Source organism: Hibiscus syriacus, unplaced genomic scaffold, assembly GCF_006381635.1.
Source record: "Hibiscus syriacus cultivar Baekdansim isolate YM2019G1 unplaced genomic scaffold, ASM638163v2 tig00116965_pilon, whole genome shotgun sequence".
NCBI classification, from domain to species: Eukaryota; Viridiplantae; Streptophyta; class Magnoliopsida; order Malvales; family Malvaceae; genus Hibiscus; species Hibiscus syriacus.
In genome coordinates, this window is record NW_024063490.1 from 6,214,097 (window position 1) to 6,236,180 (window position 22,084).

At 33.9% G+C, this 22,084-nt stretch overlaps 3 pseudogenes; all 3 read right to left on the reverse strand.

Annotated features, from left to right (window-relative positions):
• Positions 1-2,345: 2,345 nt before the first annotated feature.
• On the reverse strand, positions 2,346-5,690 carry LOC120191317 (annotated as a pseudogene).
• Positions 5,691-5,948: 258 nt separating this feature from the next.
• LOC120191153 lies at positions 5,949-11,005 on the reverse strand (annotated as a pseudogene).
• On the reverse strand, positions 8,127-18,983 carry LOC120191318 (annotated as a pseudogene).
• Positions 18,984-22,084: the final 3,101 nt, after the last annotated feature.

Consider the following 22,084-nt stretch of genomic DNA (forward strand, 5'->3'; position numbering starts at 1 on the left):
GATTGAACCGGTTTTAGTGAACCGCAAGGAACCGTTCGAATCGACTTTGAACCAGTCGAACCGGATCGGACCGTGAACCGGTTCAACCTAATTTTTTTATTTTTTATTTAATTCTTTAAATAATTATGACGTCGTCCGATTCTTACGACCAGTCTGACCGATTCGACCGATTGAACTAATAAATCGATAACACGACTGGTTCGTTGACCGATCTGGTTCTGAAAATCATGGAGTTTTGGGAATTATCAAAGACACATTCTTAGAAAGAAGAAATAATTTGCACCTCTAGACCTAAATGGAAAGGGACTTTATTAACAAGTTGCATGGGATTCCTTGTTTAATAAGGGCCCCCACCCTAAGACCATTGCGTTTAGGACACCCATCTGCCATTGTCTCTGCCTATCGCAAATGGTGCCGACATGACCCTGTTAGCATATAGGTAGCAGCAGCCCCCAAGATTAGGGACGTAAAGAAATCAATATTATAGGAACAATTCAACAATTTTTTAGTTTATTTACATCCCTATCTATGATTTTGTACTATCAAATTTCATATCTGAAAATTTCTTTCTCGTTTTCTCCTATTTTCTCTACTTGTTTTTAAGTAAACTGTCACTTTTATCCATGAAGTAATAATTTATCAATTTACTTTTATCATATTTTACGTTAATTTAACCATCAAATTTATTTAATTATATTATTCTATATACTAACCTTGATTTAAACCCTTAAATTCTAAAACTAAACTTTAAATCATAACCACATAAACTCTAAATCATAAATCTTAAACTTTAAAAACTAACTTAAAACCCTAAATAACAGTAAATATTTTAAACAATTATACAATTGAATAATTTCGAGAATTAAATTAATACAAAAATATAATATGAACGAAAATGATAAATTAGATCTATTATAAGGACAAAAGTAACAATTTTACCTTATTTTTATAAATCGGTTTGATCTTCGCTTGTACATTATTTCCGTTGAATCTCACTTTAGAAGTAGTAATCACTAAGCTATTGTATAGTGATGAATTTTTATATTAAGTTTTGTGGTGCACTTAATATTTTCAAGGATAGGTTATATTTTCATGCCATTCAATTAATTTTTTAGATTATTTTTCGGTTTTAGAGGTTTTTTCTTGATTAATTTAAATCGATCTGAGTCACACATCTATTTTTGATGGGCGAGTCTCCCAACGATGAGTCTCCGTTCAGTTATAAGTGAATTATTATTTTTAAATATTATAATCTAATTATTCAATTAAAATGTTATTATAAACATGATAATGATGATTAAATACTAAATGAACTATTGACATGACATGGTGTAATAATAATTTTAACACTTAAAATGTAAATGTATTTTTAAGTTGATCGTGATTAAAATAATTCAATAAATTTAATTCTCATATTTTTTTATCAATTTAACATTTGTTCTTCCAAATGATTATTCTTTTCCTAAAAATAATAAATTACTTCTCATTTCCTGGTAAAATAAAAATTTAACAATAATTTATTTCTATTTTACGATAGAATATACTTATTTAATTGTTATTTTGATATGATGGACTCACTTGATTTGATAATATTGAAAACATTTGATAAAATTTTTAAATATAAAAAATAAATTTATATATATGTTGAACTAATACTAAATTGATAGAATGTATAAATTTAAAGACTAAAATTATTATTATATTGGGCTACATTGGGTATGTGCTTTAAATTCAAGGCTTAATATAAAAATAAGTGTTCAAATTATACATATTTTCTCATTTAGGTATCTAAACATTTTTCGGCCAATTCAGATGCTCGACATTTCTAATGTTACACTTTTATGTGCTTCGACCGTAATAGGTGTTAAATTCCGCCGTTAAGTGACATATGTCAAACTTAGGTAATTTTAAAAATTTTATTTTTTAAAAAATATAATTTTTTAAAATTTTATAAAGACAACTCGTGTCATCTAATGGCAGAATTTAACAACAGTAACAATCCAGACACCTAAAAGTATAATGTTATAAATGTTAGACGCTTCAATTGATCAAAAAACAGTTTAAGCAACTAAAAGTAAATTAGGCATCTAAATGAGAAAAGGTATATAATTTAAGCAAATATTTTTATAGTAATACTAATTTTAATAATAAGGAACATATTTCTAATAATATTTTAATTAAATAATTAAATTACAAATTTTAAGAAAAAACCCTATGTACTATTAAAAAACTCCGATTGTAATAATGAAGAGACTTGAGGTATTTTTTACCTTATTTTAATAGGACCCGATTAGAATTTTTAAAATTTTTAGGGGCTAATTAATATTCATTCATAAATTTTAGAACTAAATGATAGCTTTTAATTTTTTAAAGTGGCTGTATTGGCTAGACAAAAAGCTTTACAACGAGAAAATTAAGATCTAGAAACAAGTGCAGGCCAAAGCACATAAAACTGATAAATTCATACCATCTGAGCTATGTATGCAACACGCAACACACGCAGATTCTACTTCTTCTTCAATCATCACTGCCCTGAATTCTTTTCTTCACTTCGGTAGCAGCAACCAACAAAATTGATGATAATTGTCGGGACCTACCGTTGCCGTTCTCTCAGTAAGTCGATTCATGTGACGTATCAGAGTGCATGTCCATCGAGGTATCGTTGGAGCAGAGCGGGTTAGGATCCCGAGTCTGGTGCTGGAGAAAGTTGGATTCGTTCATCCCGACTCCATTTCTCGAAGGAAGATCACCGTTCGGATCATAACCTTCCTGAGAAATGTGATAATGCTGAGGACTCCGACGAACAGGGCTCGATAAGGCATTTGAGAAAACATAATTCTTTGGCTGCGGATCACAATGGTCGGGGCGAGTTCCCTGCACAGAAGTTTGGCAGGATGAGCCTGAAGAGATCATGAAACCGGCATTCATGAACGGCACCGTAGGCTGCAGTTGGTGCTGTTGGCTTGGTGCCCTAGGTGACATTGATGGTTCCTCACCACAGTAGTCTAGCTCATTCTTCAAGGAATCATGAAAATCTCCAGATTTTCAGAATATAGTAAAGATAACCTGATATTATCACAAACAGAAAGGATCGAAAAACACGAAATCGTAAGGATTTCCAAAGGAATAAAAAGAAGATTCCTTCGGACCCGAAGGGGGAATCTACCGGTGCCATCTTTGTAATAAGCATGTTATGCTTGCACACATCTTAGAGGCTAAAATCTACAAGAATGTCATAAAACTACTTCCCAGTTTTCCAATTCCAAAAGCAAAATAACCCCCCGTAAGTTTCTAGCATATGAACAGACCTGTGTTGTTCGGACTTCATTTTTCTCGTATTACTTGCCTCTGACACTAGTGTAGAATACAAATCTAGACAGAGGTTGGGGTATATGACCCTCCAATACACAAGAAAAAGGAAGAGAAACCGCCTTTCGAGTTTAACAGGCAGCCAAGGGAAAGGGATTCATACAATTTCAAAACAGGCAATTAAGTAAAAACAATATTCATTCACGTTACCGGAAGCATAGACGATATTTCAATGAGCTACATTATAATATATGGCATAAGGCTTATCTATATGCACCTTCATGTATTATGGTACTCATAACTGAATTCCAGAACAAACACATTCCAAGAGTGACTGGCAGAGGAATTTAGATCAGATCAATCTCGAGTTTGGCTCATTAGAAGTTCAGGTTGCAGCAGAGTCAGATTCTTTCAGGTTAGGGCGTTTGGCTTTTAGGTCGATTCGGGTATGCGCGTGTCTGGATTTGGATTTCTTTTCAGGCAAGGTTTAGCATTCAGATCATTTTCCAACCTCTATGGCATATTATAAAATAGTCAAAAAGAACATGCCTGAAGGTAATTGAGGATATCCATTGTTGTTACTCTCGATCCCGCTTCTTGTTGTCTCCGAACCCACTGATAAAGTTTTACCTGAAGCGAATTCAAACGATCTATTAGCATAAACTTCAAGCTCACAGCCAGAAGCACTTCATAGATGACTAGACATGCAAGTCCACAAATAAAGGCTGAAAATCTATAATTTCATAGATTTTAAACTCGATGTCGTGCGAAAATATGCAGACCATTGCTCTCAACAAACGCAACATGCAGAGTTTATGTATGGCATCCAAAGTTCTCTTTAGAAGTTACACTTCCAAATCCATATAATAATTCCGAAGCATGTCTTAGCACACATGAGTGAGCTGACTATCGATGAATTACAATCCGCCATCAAACTGCTATTACTCCCCTCCCGTCTTTATCGCGTTTTATTAAAACTAAAAGGACTTAACTTCGAAACACTGAGAGGGTTCTAAATTAGCTGGTTGAATGGCTCGGTGACTGGAAGGCTTCAAGCTTTAAAAGACGTACACTTAAAACAAGTGATATCAGTGGTTTCATTAGCTTCAGTACTTCAATTTCCACAGTCCTAGACTTTCACAAGCAAGACCATGGTCGTAAGAGTACTGAGCCTAAGAAGGGAAAATGGAAATTCTTTTGTCGATGCAAAAGTATCAATGCCGACCAAAAGATTAACTCGAATCGAAACTCGCCCCGAGTTAAACACCCCGTAGCAACAGTTCCACTCTTAGAAATAAGTACAACACAACAAATCAACATATTAACTAAAACCTTTTTTAATTAAGATACATTTAAGCTTTTTTTATAAATAAATAAAATGCACACACTGCCCTCGAAGCTGAATCACAGAAACGTAGACACGAATTATAGCTGGAAACATGAGCAGAGGGGAAAAAGCATAATCATATCAATCCACAACCAGCAAACCCCTCCTTCTCGCATCAAAATATGCTTGTTTACCACAATCAATAAATTATAAACAAATAAAACAAGCTTGATTGATCGAAATCATATCTTTTGAACTACTTAAATACAACCCAAATCATGATTCAAAAAAGACACAAAAGTCCATCAAGCTATTATCACATACAATAACAACCCAAAATTGAATATTTTCACATCCAACTGTACTAAATCTGTATAAAACTAAAATAGTTTTGCATTGTGCAACAGTTTCTTATCCCATATATATATACATGCAAAAATCAGATATTAAAAGAACATCAACCTAAATTGCAAACAAATGACAACCAGAATTCAATGAATATATATATATAGATATATATGTGTGTGTGCGCGCGCGCGCAAAAAACAGCTATAGAAAACCCCATGAAGCTAAAATTGCATACAAATGACAACCCAGAATTCAATGAACATATATGCAAAACCAGATGAAAACCCATAAATCTAATACTACAACAATAACAACCCAAAATTCCAAAAACCCTTCAATCTAATACACAGAGAGAGAGAGAGAGTACAAGGCTATGGCGTTTGCCAGCTTGGAAGGAGAGTTTCTGCTGGTTCATAGCCTGAGTATAAAGCCGAAACAAAAGAATTAGCGGCGCTGCAAAACGAAGCGTACATAGTCCGATCCACCTCGTCCAGGCTCGTCGCTATTGACTTCCTCTTCTTCCCCATACTTTTTCCCGATTGGGTTTGCCGATACCCTCGTTTTTCCACGATCGAAGAAAGAAGAGAATTTATATTCCACCCTTCGTTTGCTCATTTGGTTTAATTGTTGCAGAGAGAAGAAAGGGGTTGCTTTAGTTTTCGTAACTTTATACGAAAGACAAAAGAGGTTGCACGGAGGTTGGACACTTTAACCAGTGCTGTTCAACCGCGTAAACACATGGATATTAGATTGGATACAGCTTTCAAGTGCCGTTTCCAATAACGTTTTAATTGCTATTAGTTCCCAATAACGCCACGTTTCTGCGTGTAGAATGGAAGTTCACAAGTGATTTTTTAAGCTTAATTAAAGTAATCCATATTTAATTTATTTAAGCAATATTAAAATTATTTAATGAGCAAATAGAAAAAAAATGGTTCCATTAATACCAATTGATCAAAAGATCAAACGAAACACCACTTGTCTGCAAGGTTTAAAACAAACTAAAAAAGCCACAACAAAATCACATCCAAAAACTTGTCTTGATGCAAACCATGCTTAAAAGCAAATAAATAACCATCCGCTGCCCCGTAATAGACTAAGATATGAAGCACTCAACGCTTCTTGGAGACACCGACAGTCTTTCCTCGACGACCAGTGGTCTTGGTGTGCTGACCACGGACACGAAGGCCCCAGTAGTGCCTCAGACCACGGTGGTTCCTGCATCATGTAATATCAATCGTTAGCTAGTTGCAACTACATGACACCCCGATATCCGGGGCTGCATAAGGTAACTAATCATATGAAATGTATCAATAGACAAACTTAAGATGCATTCTGACTTCAAGACTTTCATTAACATAGCGATTCACTTGTTCTAACCACAATGACAAACATAAGATGGCATTATTGCAATATGAGGAAAACCTAACAGCCACAAGACTCGAAAGAGTGTGAGACACCCAACCACATGTAATAAAAAGGAAAGACAACACATGTTCTATGTTGAGGCTTCGATACAAGCATAGCATTGTAAAAGAGAATTGTCCCAAATGAATTGTGTAGACTATTACTTCTTTGCTTGAAAATGCAAAAGTAAATGTCAACCAAAGGATGTAGTATACTTAGTTTCGATCAATTGTTTCAGGCATTGAATATAAAAGGGCAACACTAACTCTTGGACAGAGAATTACGATCTTCTTCAAGCGCTCCAAGTCATCTCTCAACTTCATGTCAAGAGCATTAGACACAACTTGGGAATATTTCCCATCCTTGTAATCCTTCTGCCTATTCAAAAACCAATCTGGGATTAAACTGCCTCGGGTTCGCCACCAATCGTCATGAGGTTGTCCAACTCCTGTGCGGTCAATTCACCGGCCCTAATAAACAAAGTATATCAAATTCAAGTTTCTCAAAACAACCCCCCAAGAAACAAAAACCATTAGGCATCACAATGGTACCACAGGCAAACACTATACAATATACATAATTCCAACCTAGAAAAGATCACTTGATCTAAGATTTCAATGTGAAATATACAAAAGCATGTCTTATATCATTGTATAAACCTTGTAACATGAAACATAATAACCAAATCTAAGCCTAAGTCACACATAAAAAACATTTTTCTTTGCATATACAAATTTAAATCAAACCTTTGTTCATGTCGACATCAGCTTTCTTGCAAACAATGTTGGCGAAACGCCTCCCGATACCTTTGATGGAAGTCATAGCAAAATAATATTTTGCTTTCCATCAACGTTGGTGTTCAACACACGCAAAATGTGCTGAAAATCTTCGTTGGTCACAAGAGACTATCACACACAGAAGAAAAGAGAACCGTTAGAATCGAGTTAAAAGCAACAATCTTTAGGGTGAAAAACACAAACCCAAATTCAGAAATCAAGTAAATCCGACTTACAAACGCTCATAACAACCCATTCCTCGTTTTAACCAGATTTAGATAAAAACAGAGTTGGGTAAGAAATAAAGCGTTTCTAAACTACTGTAAGATATGAAACGATGATAATGAAAAAAAGCAATGGAGGCCAAAGCTAAGAACTAGGGTTTTATCTTACATTTATATAGTGATTGTGCAGGGCTTTAGGGCTGGGCTTTGGGCTAAAATTCCAAATTCACCTTTCATGGAAAATAAGATCAATATCCAAAAATGTAAATAATTTTTCAAATATAGTAATATTAAATTAAATTTTAATTATAATATAAAGTATGTATATGATCAATATTATTTAAATTAAATTTTATTTATTTTAATATTTTTCTAAACTATTTGATTATTAAAGTCATATATATATATTCTCAATTTAGTTAATTTCTCAATTTATATTTCATTAATCAGTTTTTACATTACCACACCATCCTAATGGATGAAAAAATCGAGTATGATGAAAGAGATAACAATGAAAAACGTTAAAATTTGGATATATAAAAAAATCATTTGAGTTAATTGTATCATATGCCTCAAATTATATTAATTTCTCAATTTATATTTCATTAATCAGTTTTTACATTACCACACCATCCTGGATGAAAAAATCGAGTATGATGAAAGAGATAACAATGAAAAACGTTAAATATTTGGAATATATAAAAAATCATTTGAGTTAATTGTATCATATGCCTCAAATTATAATTCTCATTTTAAATTAGTCCTTAAATTTTTTAATATTCCAATTTCATTCCTAAGCTATGACTTCATTTTAAATTAGTCCTTAAACTTTTGAACATTCCATTTTCATCCCAAACTATGACTCTCACTATAAATTGATCCCCAAACTTTTGAATCTTTCAATTTCATCCCAAAATCATCCAAATATGTAATTAGTTTCAAGCATAGTCTAACATAAATTTTATTTTGTTTCAAACATATAATAATATAACTTAGCCTAACAATTTTATAAACAAAGAACGCTATTAGTATATACGTATAGTTTAGGATGAACCTGAAATGTTCAAAAAGTTTGACGACCAATTTAAAATGAAGGTCATAGTTTGAGGATGAAAATGAAATGTTTGAAAGTGATAGAGCTAATGTAGAATGATAATCATAGTTTAGGGATAAAATTGAAATATTTAAAAGTATAAGGATTAGTTTAAAATAAGAGTCATAATTTGATGATGTGTGATGTAATTAACTCAAATAACTTAAACACCTAAAATTAAAAATATTATACTTAAAAAAAGATTACTATAAGCCCTTACAAATAGGATTGAGCAAAACTCGACTCCATAATTTTTTTTCAATCTGAGTTATTTGAGTCAAAAAAATTATTGAATCGGTTTTTGAGTTAGAGTCAACTTAAAATTTGAAATTTTCGAATTACTTGAAATAACAAAAAAAAATGAATAAGTATTTTGACAATTTTACTATTTAATTCCTCGTTTCATTAAATCTTTAATTCCTCCTTCATTTTAAATCTATTTTTTTCTTAAAGTTGAATTACATGCTTTTAAGCCATCTTAGAATACATATGTACTTTCAATTCCTCTTTTAAATAACAAGTTTTCTATTTTTCAATTTAGTCCCTTAATTTTTAATAATTTTTTTTATTTCTTTAATTTATCTTTTAATTTAAGCTGATTCTTTTACAAAATTTGAACAACATGCTCATATATTACTATAGAATACCTATGAAACTTCAATTCTTATTCTTTTACTGAAAATGTACTCTATTTTTTTATTTAATCCTTTAACTTTGCATTTTACTCAATTTGATCTTTTGGTTGTTATAGTTTATAAATTCTTTATTCTCATCAATTCTTTGACTCTTATACTTTGATCAACATTTTAGCCTTAAAATATTTTCTTTAAAATATTATATTGCGAATATATTTTATAATTTTATATTATAATTGATATACTAAATAAAATTATAATGTGAAGAAAATATGAAATATATATACTGTTAGAGAAAGTCAAAAAGTTAGAACCAATCTTTACCATAATACTATAAATAATTATACTAAAATTAGTATAGAAACTCGAATAAATCAACTCAAATTTATTAAACTCGACTCGACTTAAAAAAAAAAATTCAAGTTAAATTCGAGTTGTAAAATACGACTCATCAACTCAAATAACTCAAATTTTTTAACTCAACTCGACTGAATCAAATGCTTACTATTATTTTCAAAGAAAAAAGAAAAAGAAAACAATTATATCAAATTAAAATGGTAATTTCATGTTTTTAGAAAGTACAACAGTTCTTGTGTTGCATTCTTCGGAAGCTTCACTTGAAAAAAATAAGAAAAATTATATAGTGCGACACCCTTAATATACAACTAAAAAAGTATTATCAGTTTTGTTATTATTTAAATAACAAAACCGGTAAAAAATTTACCTAAAATATTTTTATTTCTACCTAAAACATCAATGTTTTTTTAACATTTTCGGTAAAGTGCCCAACAATAATAAAACCGGTAGAAAAAATAATTAAACCGGTAGAAATAATAATATTTTAGGTAATTTTTTACCGATTTTATTATTTAAATAATAACAAAACTGGTAGTACTTTTTTTTAATCATATATTAAGACTGAGTAATCATTTTTCAAAAAAAAAATTCGAAGGGTAAAGTAAGTTATGTCGAGACAGTACAGCCTACTTCTTAGGCAACGGTGACGAGAAAGTGTATTGGCATTCCTCTTGCAAGTTAAATCCCATGTCAACCACTTCTATATATCGATATGCTAGTCGAAGACACCAATACCGTAGTACTGATGTGAGGGACCATGGATGACCTTAGAATTCGACTCGATTCAATTTATATGCATTATATGGCGGAGTACCGATACATCGAGAGCATAAACGTGTGTGTACCTAGATTTTTAGTGAATTAACACCTGTTATAGGGTCAATTTTTTCTAATTCAAGTTTAAATCGAATCAAGTTTTATAGAGGATTAAAATCGAATTAGATTTGAATATGAAATAAGCATATCCATAAACTTTATTCGAATGCGGAATGCCTACACGCAAACTCAACTCCGAACTTTTTTAGCTAGCATTGTTCTGGAATCTATCTGTGGAACCCCTAGAATTGATGCATTTTTACAATGATTGCAACATAAGCAAAATAAAAGATGAAATGAATGGATCTGAAATGCAGGCAATAATATCAAGAGTTATAGGAGCTCTCACCGCCAGCCTCGACGGTTCAGGCATAGATTAGTATCCGATCATGATCTCCCGGTTAACCTATCCTGCATCAGGAAGAAAGCCTTTTGCTTAGGGAAGGGGAAAAAATAAGCATATGCAACTTGATTCTCAATGGAAATATTAACCACCATTCAAAATATATATACCAATTCATGCCTCTTCTGGAAACGGATTCTCGTTACTGCATCATCGACTGCTTTTAACGATGTTTAATCGTGTTTCCTTACCTTATTCCTAGGATCTCGTCAACAAATCCTCCTCCTCACATTACATCATCTTTAAATTAACAAACATCTGCAGCCAGCATTACTTTGTCAAGTGATTGACCACTTACCTGATCCGACATCAGTAGTCGATCACCTCTGCTTCAACTTCCTCATTTTCAATTTCAGCAGTGGTATAGGTGAGAGCACGCTGTAGTTTCTTCGGACAAAATATCTCAACCTCTGCCACGTATGTGGCGGTAACAGGGCGATGACAGAAAGTGTAAGCTCACTCCTGTAACTCAGTTGCCTCAATCCTTTACCATATTGAAGGATGCGGTCACACCTGAAAGAAGAGGTGCATTAAAAAAAATTCACCAGACAAACAAACAGCAAAAGGATGGATCATAAATCTTATAATCTTCTTTAAGCATACCATGCAGGAATTCGTCTCCCGACCTTGGGATCTTCTCCGTAGCATTTCTCTGAATTTAACTCATATTTGTATGTCGGTGCAAAATTTAAATCACCCTCAGTCCATCCATCAAATGTACGACCTTTTCGCAATTCTTGCACAAGCTGACATGATAAGTTAAGAAAATGTAGCATCCTATCAACTGCCTTCAAGTTCATAATTGATAAGGGAACTGCAATGACCTAGACTTTGTGACTGACTAAACTACCTGGTCTCTCGCAGTCAGCTTGGACCACTCCCTCTTGGCGATGAGTTCTCGTGCTTTATCATATGAGAGGTTGAGACGGTAATTTAAATCACCCAGCCAAATTATTCTTCTGCTTGGAAAAACATAAATATCTCTGTTATATAATTATGTAAATGACATATGAGTAAAAAAAGTGAACGCATCCAAACAACGATTTTTTGATTCCCGAGCATGCATAATCTCATAACATAGACACAAAATAAGCTTAAAATGTATCTTTCTCCTAAGATACCGTTTATAGGGCTAGTTTCCAATTTTTTTTTATGGATGACTAGTATTCAAATTACTCCTTATATAAGGGCCCCAAATCCCAATAACCAAACACGTTCCAAATGCATTATTCAACAGCTACAATGATAGATGAATAAATAACCACAGATTCAGACCGCAAGTAGATATCAAAGTATACTCACTCATGATCATGAATGATTTTGGGAAGTCCAATTGCAGAACGAGAACGAAAATGAGTTCGCCTAAGTATTTCATGCACATCATAGTTTCTTTTATGTTCGTCTCCATCTTTTTCACCTGATGTCAGGTGAGTGCATTGTTATGACCCTCAAGAAATAGAGAAGAAAATAGAAGAAGAAGAAGAGAAGAAAAGATAGAGAGTAGACGAGAGAATATAGATTCAAGAGAAGAAAAAGTTCATTCTTTTCACACGTGAAAACTATATTCTGCAGTACATGGTTATTTAATCACAATACACTAGGTTTCCTCCTATTTTGGCTTGGGCTTATCCTAAGGCCCTTGTTTCCCTTCCTTTTCTTCCTGTTAATTTTCCCATGTGAGTCACATGCTCCCCTTTTAATTTCTCTTCATCAGAATTTCCTAATTCACTACGTGCAATCCCTAACTCAATCCTTAATTCATTTTCTAAATCCCCAATGCCCTTTGCTTCATGCTTCTCCTCCTCTCTCCCAATCGTGACAATTCCTCCCCTTTAGACAATCCTTGTCCCCAAGGATCAAAGTATCGAATTTGTGATAGCAAGACCACAAAAATCCTTCCAAGTTGCAAAAGAAGGAAGTCCATCCCAACTAATTAGCCATTACTTGTAACCAATAACACCCAATATCACATGGTTAAAATGATCCCTAGGATGCACCCTCGAAACATGTCCCAATCTCATCAATTCAACATTGGCTAAAATCACTTGTGCAGTCTATTTAGCCAACTTATTCGCATTGTTCTTCAACTCAGTAGCCAAAGCCGCACCCCTTTGAGTCTCCAACTTCTGCCTCCAATCAACACCAGAGTACTTGGGATCAAACTCATTAAGTGCATTCAAAGTAAGGAAAGACATCTGGTTATTAACATCAACAACACTCTGAATCTCACACCGAGCATCTAACTGCATATCATTATCAAGCTTCCACCTTCTATATCTATACGCAACAGAAGCCACTTCGTCGCCTTCATTGACAAACGGATTTAGCTCATCGAAACTAACCTTATTCCATGCCTAACTAAAAGCTTCTTTGAAAACTTCTGATTTATATATGCAGCTTCAACGCCCAAGGAATAAGCCGAGTTAATATTATCTTTAACTTCAAGTAATGGCTCCTGAGATGTCTCGAGGACAATTTTCAGTCTAGTCTCTTCATGGAGAAACACTAAGCCTCTAGCTATTCCAACACAAATCTTTTGCCGAGTATGCCAATCCAGATTTATTCGAGAGTTTTCTGGTCCAAACAAAGCCCGAGAAAGGCTATTATTTTCCAAGTACTCGTATACTAGCAACAGTTGATTCCCTTTGATACAGCATCCGTAAAGTTTCACAAGATTGGGATGCTGCAAGTATGAAATCATGCCCATCTCATTTAAGAATTCACGGTTTCCCTAACTCGACTTTGAAGGGAGCTGCTTGACAGCGATTATTGTTCCATCGGCTAGCTGACCCTTGTAAACAGGTCCAAATCCACCTTCACCAATCTTGTTTCCAGAATCAAAGTTGTTAGTTGCCGCCATTATCTGCTTTAAGGTGAAAGAAACTGTTTACAGATCCAGTCCCTTGAGATCTTGTTCTCTCTGGCTCTGGCTTTAAAATAGTATCTCCAGAAGAGAATCCCAGATGCCAAGAATATGAGAACTGATCCTACAACACCAATGACAATTGGGAAAGTCTTTGTTTTCTTCTCCTCATGCTTGGGTCTGAAATTGGGATCGACTAAGATGCCTGATATGAGTGGGCCATGGACTCCTCGAACAGGAATTGCTTGAGTGCTTTTTCCATCCCAGTAAAAGCGGATCTCTAGTTCACCATTTGTTACATTGGCATTATAGTGTTTCGTTAGCGGAGTAAGAATCCCAACAGCTTCAGCTTCTATATTGAAGTCTTCTTCAACCAGCTGATCCCGAATATAAATGTTGAAAATTCGCCTCCCAAGTCTTCCATATCTCGTGCTATTGGTGATTTCAATCTCCGCAAAGTGTAATCTCACTGAATAGCTTTCATTCTCTAAGTAATATCGATAATAAGTAATGGAAAGTGGAGATACACGCGCTGTAGCATACAACTGGTTAGACATGTTTGCTGTCCGCTAAACATAACGCGACGCAACATTCAGTTCATCATTGTAGTCCCTGAAGTCTCCAGTGCTACTAAAACCCCAGTTGTCGCCATTCTCATATAATGTGTTATGATTTAACCCACTCGGCTCCAGAAGCGGAGTGGCACTTAGTATTTAAACAGAGGAGTGCAAATATGTATCCCCATTCTTTCCTGACCCCAAAAATGAAACATTAAAACGTTGGTATTGTTGATTCACAGGAACACTCTAGGAGCCTTTAATACGGCTAGTTACAATTGCAACTAACCCAGTCAACACATTCTTCATGTTCACCTCTGGATGCATGCCATTTTGTATTGAACTACGAAAATCATCACCAGAATCATATCCTTCGTCAATAAAATCATCACTCACCCAAAAACTGATAAACATAGTCATTTTTCATCGACTTTGGGCCAAATGTGACAATACTCTTGTCTTGGGGCTCAGTCCAAACAAATAACCTATTCCATCTCATCAACAAAAGCCGAAACACATAAGGATCAAAGATTGAGATATGTTCACTGACATTCATAAACACCCTGAAATAATTTTCTCTAAACATCGATTGAACTATAGAATTCAGGTTATTTGAATTACCAGACTTTTGGCACTGTGGAAACTGATTCACATTTACTATAGAATTCAGGTTATTTTGTTAGTCCAAACTGATGTCAGGTGAGTGCATATAAAACAAAAAAGTGTTTGATATATGGACATGCTGACTGATACTGATCCCTGGAAAAAATAAAATGAATAACAATATTATCAAAAGCTTGAAGTTTTGACAAAAAAATATAGTATCATGGTTCCGATAAATTGCTTTAAAGATTATCCCCCATGAGCAAAATTTACAAGATACGGGAAGAAAAAAAAATCAGCATGACTCGTAGATACATGTTGAGAATTATCGTAACCATACTTTCTCTTGAACTTGTGTTTCATTTGTATTACCAATTGACCACACATATCCTAGACATAGAGAGATTGGCAACTTGATTGGAGTAACCCTGGTTCAGTTATCAGTGGCAGAACTATTGCATTGCTATCAGATCTTTAGAATGTCACAGAGCAGGGTTTTTTTGTGGGCTTCAATCTGAGATTGCTTAAATGTGGGTTCTTGCATTAACTCCTTTGGGATATCTAAGTACCTACCATCATGAGTCATTTGTTGATGCATAGTATCACCTAAATCACAAATGAACTTTGTTGCTCGAACTCTTTATTTTTCATAGAAGTACCCATGTCCGACACTTGGATACTGTCATACTGGGATAACCTCCAAATATGTAAAAAACTTCAAATCTAACTATACCTGTGTCGAATACATACCTATGTTCAACACTTACACCAGAGTCCGAGTAACCGCTAGTGAAAAGGGCAGATGTAGCAACTGCTATCTTATAACTCATTCCTTCTCACTAAAAAATGACTCATCACCACCGCATTGGCTACATTAACTACCTTCCACCTCCCTCCAGGTTCATGTCTCAATCACATATTTCAAGTACGTAATACTAATGTGATTCCCACCAAAACGGGTCAAGTGAAAAAGGGCTGTCCTGTATACCCCGTTGTAGCATTATCTCATCACTCATTAAGGCCCTAATCGTGAGTGGCCCTGGGATGGTGGGGATTTATTCTCAATGCTCCGACACTACTGAATTTGGCCCTATAAGGACTCTTTAAAATTATCAATAAAGGGGATCTAATCTTCCTTAAATATATGTTAGCTTACTAAATCCTCCTATTTGCCTCTGCTGGTTAGATCATTTAACATCTGAAAAGAATGCCATCATTCTTGCCAAAGTGTACAATCTAAAAAAATCAAGAATCTACCATTACTAGAAGGGAACAGAAACAGACCTTGTTACCAATGTAGCCCATTACACCAACACCAACAGTAGACACCTTCAAGTTCTGAATATGTCTGAGCAAACTCCTACGGACCCATATAGTGAGGAAGATTCCTACCATCTGCTTGCTAACTATTCTTACATATGATGATCTTTTCCGCTTCATAAGGGATTCCAGGTCAAGTTCTGCAAGCAAAGCTATCCCTGATGGCATGTCATTTATGGACTAGAAGGAACTATATGTCCGAAAAGACTTGGTTGTTGTGAATGGTTTGATCGATTTGAAAGAAGTTGGTCTTTCTAAAACATGCTGAGCCTGAGAGAGCAAGTTTAGTGGAGGCTCTGGCCAATTTAAACCAATCCTTTCAGTACCACTCAGAGTTCTGGTTAATTTTCTATTTTGTTCAATCCCACTAAGCATTCTAGTAAATTTTGCATTTTGTTGACTGACTGGGGCTTCCTCATTTTCAGCGTCATCCACTGTCCGCAAACAGTTAAGTCTGTCTAATCTCTTCGGAGAAGAAAATTGCCTTTGTAAATGCTGTTCTACAGCTACTGGCACGTCAAGTTTAGAACCATCATAATACTCTGAAACCCCCGAATCGAGGAACCCCATTTTGTTTTCAGCTGCAATATTGAATTCATCAAAGTCATGGGGTTCTTCATCTAATGGATAAATTTCTTCACCGATATCACTATCACTTTCAAGACATATCTCCTCTTCTAAAGTTGGGAGATCATCAAATGGCTCAAACTTTGATGGAGATGAGGGATCACTGTAGCATTTTACTTTGGTAGTTGCAGGTCGAATTCTATTGAGCGTTTCACGGATGATGTTCTCCCACTTTGGAACTGGGCTGCTATCTTCAGCACCGAATATATTCCCAGCATTTAATGGTACTATCTCCTGAAGACTGAAACATATAGGAATTATCATATTTTGAGATGAACATGTATAGCAGAAAATCAAATTCAGGAATAATTTCTAAAAGCAAGATGACCATATTTTGAGTTGACGTGTATGATACAGGGGTTTTAAGCTCGAGATGATACAAAAAATATGGAAGCGACCAAAAAACTTTCCAGGAAAACGTTGCCTGTGATTACAGTAAGAGTAGGAACGAAACCTAGAATCAAAATGTACAACCAGAAAATGCAGAAATTTAAGAGATGTCAGTAAAATACTTACCCAAACGCATAGATGTCAGCAGGGTCATTCATATCTATCCACTCATCAATATCTAGGTCATTAGGTGGAACCTTACCTCCAACATTCCACGTACCAACGCATATTCTGTTAAATGAAAAGGACAAAATACAATGTTTCAGCAACAAACTTTATAACAACCAAACTCCTTTGAGCCATCAAACTACCACAACTCGTTTGAGATTTTTATATGCAGTCAACAATGGAGAGGCAGTGCACCTTATGTCCTTTGAGTCTATGTATTGTGCTCTAAAAGTCTCCGACTTTCATCTCCTTCTTACCCTTGGAATATCCTCTAAGCCCAAAAAGAGGGAAAAGGGAATTTGAGTATGCAAAGAAATCATAAGAGAAATTCACCACACTCCATGAATTGGAGATTCATACAAGCCTCAAAATATTGCATTTCAGAATTCCAACATCAAGTCTCTTGTTGCAGGGATATTTGATTAGAACACTAATAGTTTGGTTAAATCGAAAATCAATAGAAGCAAGTTAGTTCGGTTTAGTTAATTATTCAGTTGGATTAATGGTTAAACATTTTAAATTCTAGTTAATTCGGTTAACAATTGTTAGGTTTGGTTAATAACCAACTTATCATTTGAACACCCCAAAGCAGACTAAAAATTTTCCACCTGAAAATTGCAGTGATAAACTGTATCTAACTAATTAGTTTAACAGCACTTGAAAGGTAATTTGGTTGCAAACAACAGGGTTATAAGGTAAAGTTAAAAAAATTTTGAACTCTTAAAATACACGCCTAGTCAGATGCTATAGATAAATTCATTGTTAGGTGGTCCTCAGTTATATTTAAGTATTTTTGGAAGTGCACATCCACATAGGTAGCATACAATTGGAAGGAAAAGCGAGATGAAAGATACACCCCCCAAAAAATATGAATAACTCTATCATGTTGATGAATTCTCCATCAATCAAACAAAATAAATAAAAATTTCATTCGCACTTAATTCCATTGTCTTAATCTAGCCAGCCTCATCAACCGTGCTTCATGAGAAGCACCACTACACATGCAAATAATGAAAGGAGCTGTACTCGTGGGCCATGGAATGATTGTATCTTCACTCAATACTAATTATATTGAATAATCTTTCTACTAAGTCATCAACTCTCTTATGTTGAAAAGAAATCTCAATCCCAATATCGCAACTATCCCAATTTGGCTGCTTTACGAACCCAGCTGATCATAAAAATGATTTCTGAACTCCATCAAATCCCCAATGTACGACCCAAATTTTTGGACTAGATAAAGATAATCCACGTGTACTGCAAATTCTTCCTATAGAAACTTCAATTTCCAAACTTTCCTATTAAAACGAAAATGGCCATACTCAAGTCTCAGGCTTCAACAAATAGAAGATGACTAGCTTACACCTCAATGATATAGCAAAATGAAAACGATGACGTTATTAAGGGATTTTAATCATTACCATTTAGATCAAACTGAGGCTCCTCCTCTCTGCTCTCCTAAACCTTGATTCTCTGCCATGGCTGCATTCAAAGTATTCTGCAAAACCAATCCACGTAGCCAGAAAATAATCGTTAACAACTCAACGGGACATAAAAAGCACCCAAAAGCTCAAACTTCCTTTTAATATAAGAATCGGAAAATCCAATATTTGAAGGAAAATGGTGAAAATTACCTTCGGATCCAGAATCAGAACTAATGTCGTCTTCATCCTCAGTATGCAGGAACAACCAAAAAAGCAGATTTCAGCCCAAATTCTCTGCAAGTTCTCTATTAGATATCCCATTTTTTTTTAAAAAAAAGGCTCAGATACAGAAAAAATACCTCTGGCTGGTGCTTTGAACTCTGCTTCATTGCTGTATATCCAAAAATAAGTAAAAGAAATGGAGAAAAGCAATTTATCGTTTCCTTGTTCTCTTGCTTGTCATCTCTTCTTTTTCTTCCTTTGATTATCTCTGACGCTCTGAGAGTTTCGGGCGTCGTCGGAGGATGGACACCTATAAAGAACATCAATGACCCACATGTGACCCAGATCACGGAGTTCGCCGTCGTTGAGTATAATAAGCAGTCCAAGGCAAGCTTAAAGTTGGCGGCAATAGCCAGGTGACTTCGGGGATGACTTATCGGCTGTTTTTGAAGGCGGGCGATGGAACCGTGATCAATGAATACCGAGCAATCGTGTGGGAGCAAGTGCAACCGGATCTTAATTTGATTGATAAACACAAAATATTACATTTTTGCATCTCTTAATATTTTATGTCGCAGTGATTTGAGAATAAAATTTTATATTTATTGTCTGTCGCACATTTATATGTAATTAGTTGGCAAAACTTTCGAGATAATGTTTTGAAAGAAATTAATCCACGAGTTAATGCACTCTCAAGATTAATTGTTGAAATAGGGTGAAATTCACAGTGTTGGCCGTAGGTCGTCATGCACTCCAGGCGACCTTGTAGGTCGCCATGCACTCCGGGCGACCTACCCTTGCTCAAACAGAGAGAATAAACGTGAGAATGAACGTGTTGCATGGCACATGCACCCAACACATAGGTCGCCATGCCCTCCGGGCGACCTTGTAGGTCGCCATGCACTCCGGGCGACCTACCCTCGCTCGGTTGCCTTCGGATGCTCTCTGATGGTCTCGGTCGGATGGTCTCGGATGCCCAGCGTGTTGGGACGTGCATGGCACATGCAATCTCTTGTAGGTCACCGGGAAGACATGGCGACCTAGTAGGTCTCCCGGAAAGCATGGCGACCAACGGCCAACACTATGGATTTCACCTTATTTGAGCAATTAATATTGGAGGTGCTTTATCTCGTGAATTAATTTTTTCCAGAACATTATCTCGAAAGTTTTGTCGTAATTAGTTATTCAAATAATAATTATTTTATAAATAAATTTTAATTTTAAAAATAATTTAATAATAAAAATCAAATACATTGAGAAATTGTTGACACAGATCTTGATTTTTCCTTGAAGAAAGCATAGGACTTCATTTGAGAAACATCTTTAATATATAGTTTAATAAATCTATTAATTAATCAAATTAATTAAAATTTATGAAATCAAAGCCGTCAATCTTGGATTTATTAAGTACCAAATCAATCAATCTTTACCTTTGACTCTTTTTGAAGTTTGAAATGATAGGTACCTGTCTTTCAGCTACTGTTGCTTTGAATATATAGTTTTCTCTACATTTTTTATGACCCCTAAATTAATCATTTATTCTGTTATTATTTAAATTAATTAAAAAAATTATGGTAAAATGTTTGTAAAAGAAAAGTATAAATACATACATGAAAATATAAATATTTTTCTTTGTTTCGTGTTACTCTCTAAACTTGTAACAAAAATTCAATAAAAAGAAGAAGGTAAAACTAAAATATATCACTTATATATTTAAAATATTATTTCTAATGTTAATTTTAAAAAATACAAAATAAATATTAAATTCTAATTTTTTTAAATGAATACACATTATTAACTGTTGTTAAAAAATAATAATTAATGAACGATAATTCATTTAATCCCTCAATTGTAATTAAAATTTTATTTTTATATTTTTAAAAAATTAATTTTAAAAGTTAAGAAAATTTTCAAAAATATATGAAATTTATAATTTTTAAACTATAAAATATTTCTTTTTATTATTATCATCACCATCATCATTTTAAAAAATAAATACTAGTTCTAAAACTTTTATAAAATTATTCATATTTTAAATTACTTACCCTCAAAGTTTTCCTAGACTAGACTATACGTATATGATTTTGAAATGGTCAAAAAGACATTAAAAAGTGTCAAGTGGTAATTGGTAAACATAACTAGATTATGTAATTTCATGTAAAAACCAAAATTTGTCGAGTTATAAAATAATTTGCAAAAATATATTTAAAGATTTTAATGCAGAAATATTTTTTTAAAAAAAATATGAAAGAAAATTGACAATTTTTACATAAATATCACCTTAACATAAATTAATTACCTGTCAAACATTATTTCAGCAAATTTTACAAATTTAGCACCAATTTCATAAAAGCTCGGATGATGATCTGGGCCTTATCTCACGTGACACCATGTCAGCTTAAGGCACGAATCATGCAGAGAGTATTAAATCTTTAATATTTTCTCCAACAGTATCTAACATTTAAATAAAAATATTAATGATTTTTCGGTAAATACGTCCTTTGTTAATTCACGTAATTATTGCTTTCTTTTCTTTTTCAAATAGTGAAATGTAACTTATTATTATTATATTACCATTTTAAAAATTAATTGTACCACGCATCTTTGAATTTGAATTTGAATTTTAAAGTGTAAAATGCATAAATAGTCTCCAAGATATTAATTTATTAAGTCTCTTAATTATTAAAAATTATAAAATTTATAAAATAATCCTCTGATTATAGGATGTTACTTTGTTTAGTTTCTCAACTATTAAAACTTATAAAATGGTTATCACTACAGGATGTTACTTTGTTTAATCCATCGACTATTAAAAGTTATAAAATGATCATCTGCCTATTCGTATGTTACAAACTTGTCCTTTTTTGTTAGAAAGTAGACGGTCGTTTGAACCGTGCGTTAACATAATGACTGAGATATGATAGTTGTTTGAGATTTTAGGATCTAATTTTATTATATTACAGTCAGTAGGTTAATGTTAAACTCAAATCATCGTTAATTTTTCAACGGAAAAGGACGAGTTTGGAACATGTGAATAGGTGAATGACCATTTTGTAACTTTTAATAGTCAATGGACTCAACAAAGCAACATATATAGTCGGGGATCATTTTGTAACTTTTAATAATCAAATGACTCAACAAAGCATCACCCTATAATCGGGGGACTATTTGTATACTTTACCAAATTTTAAACTAATTATAAAAAAAAATTAACA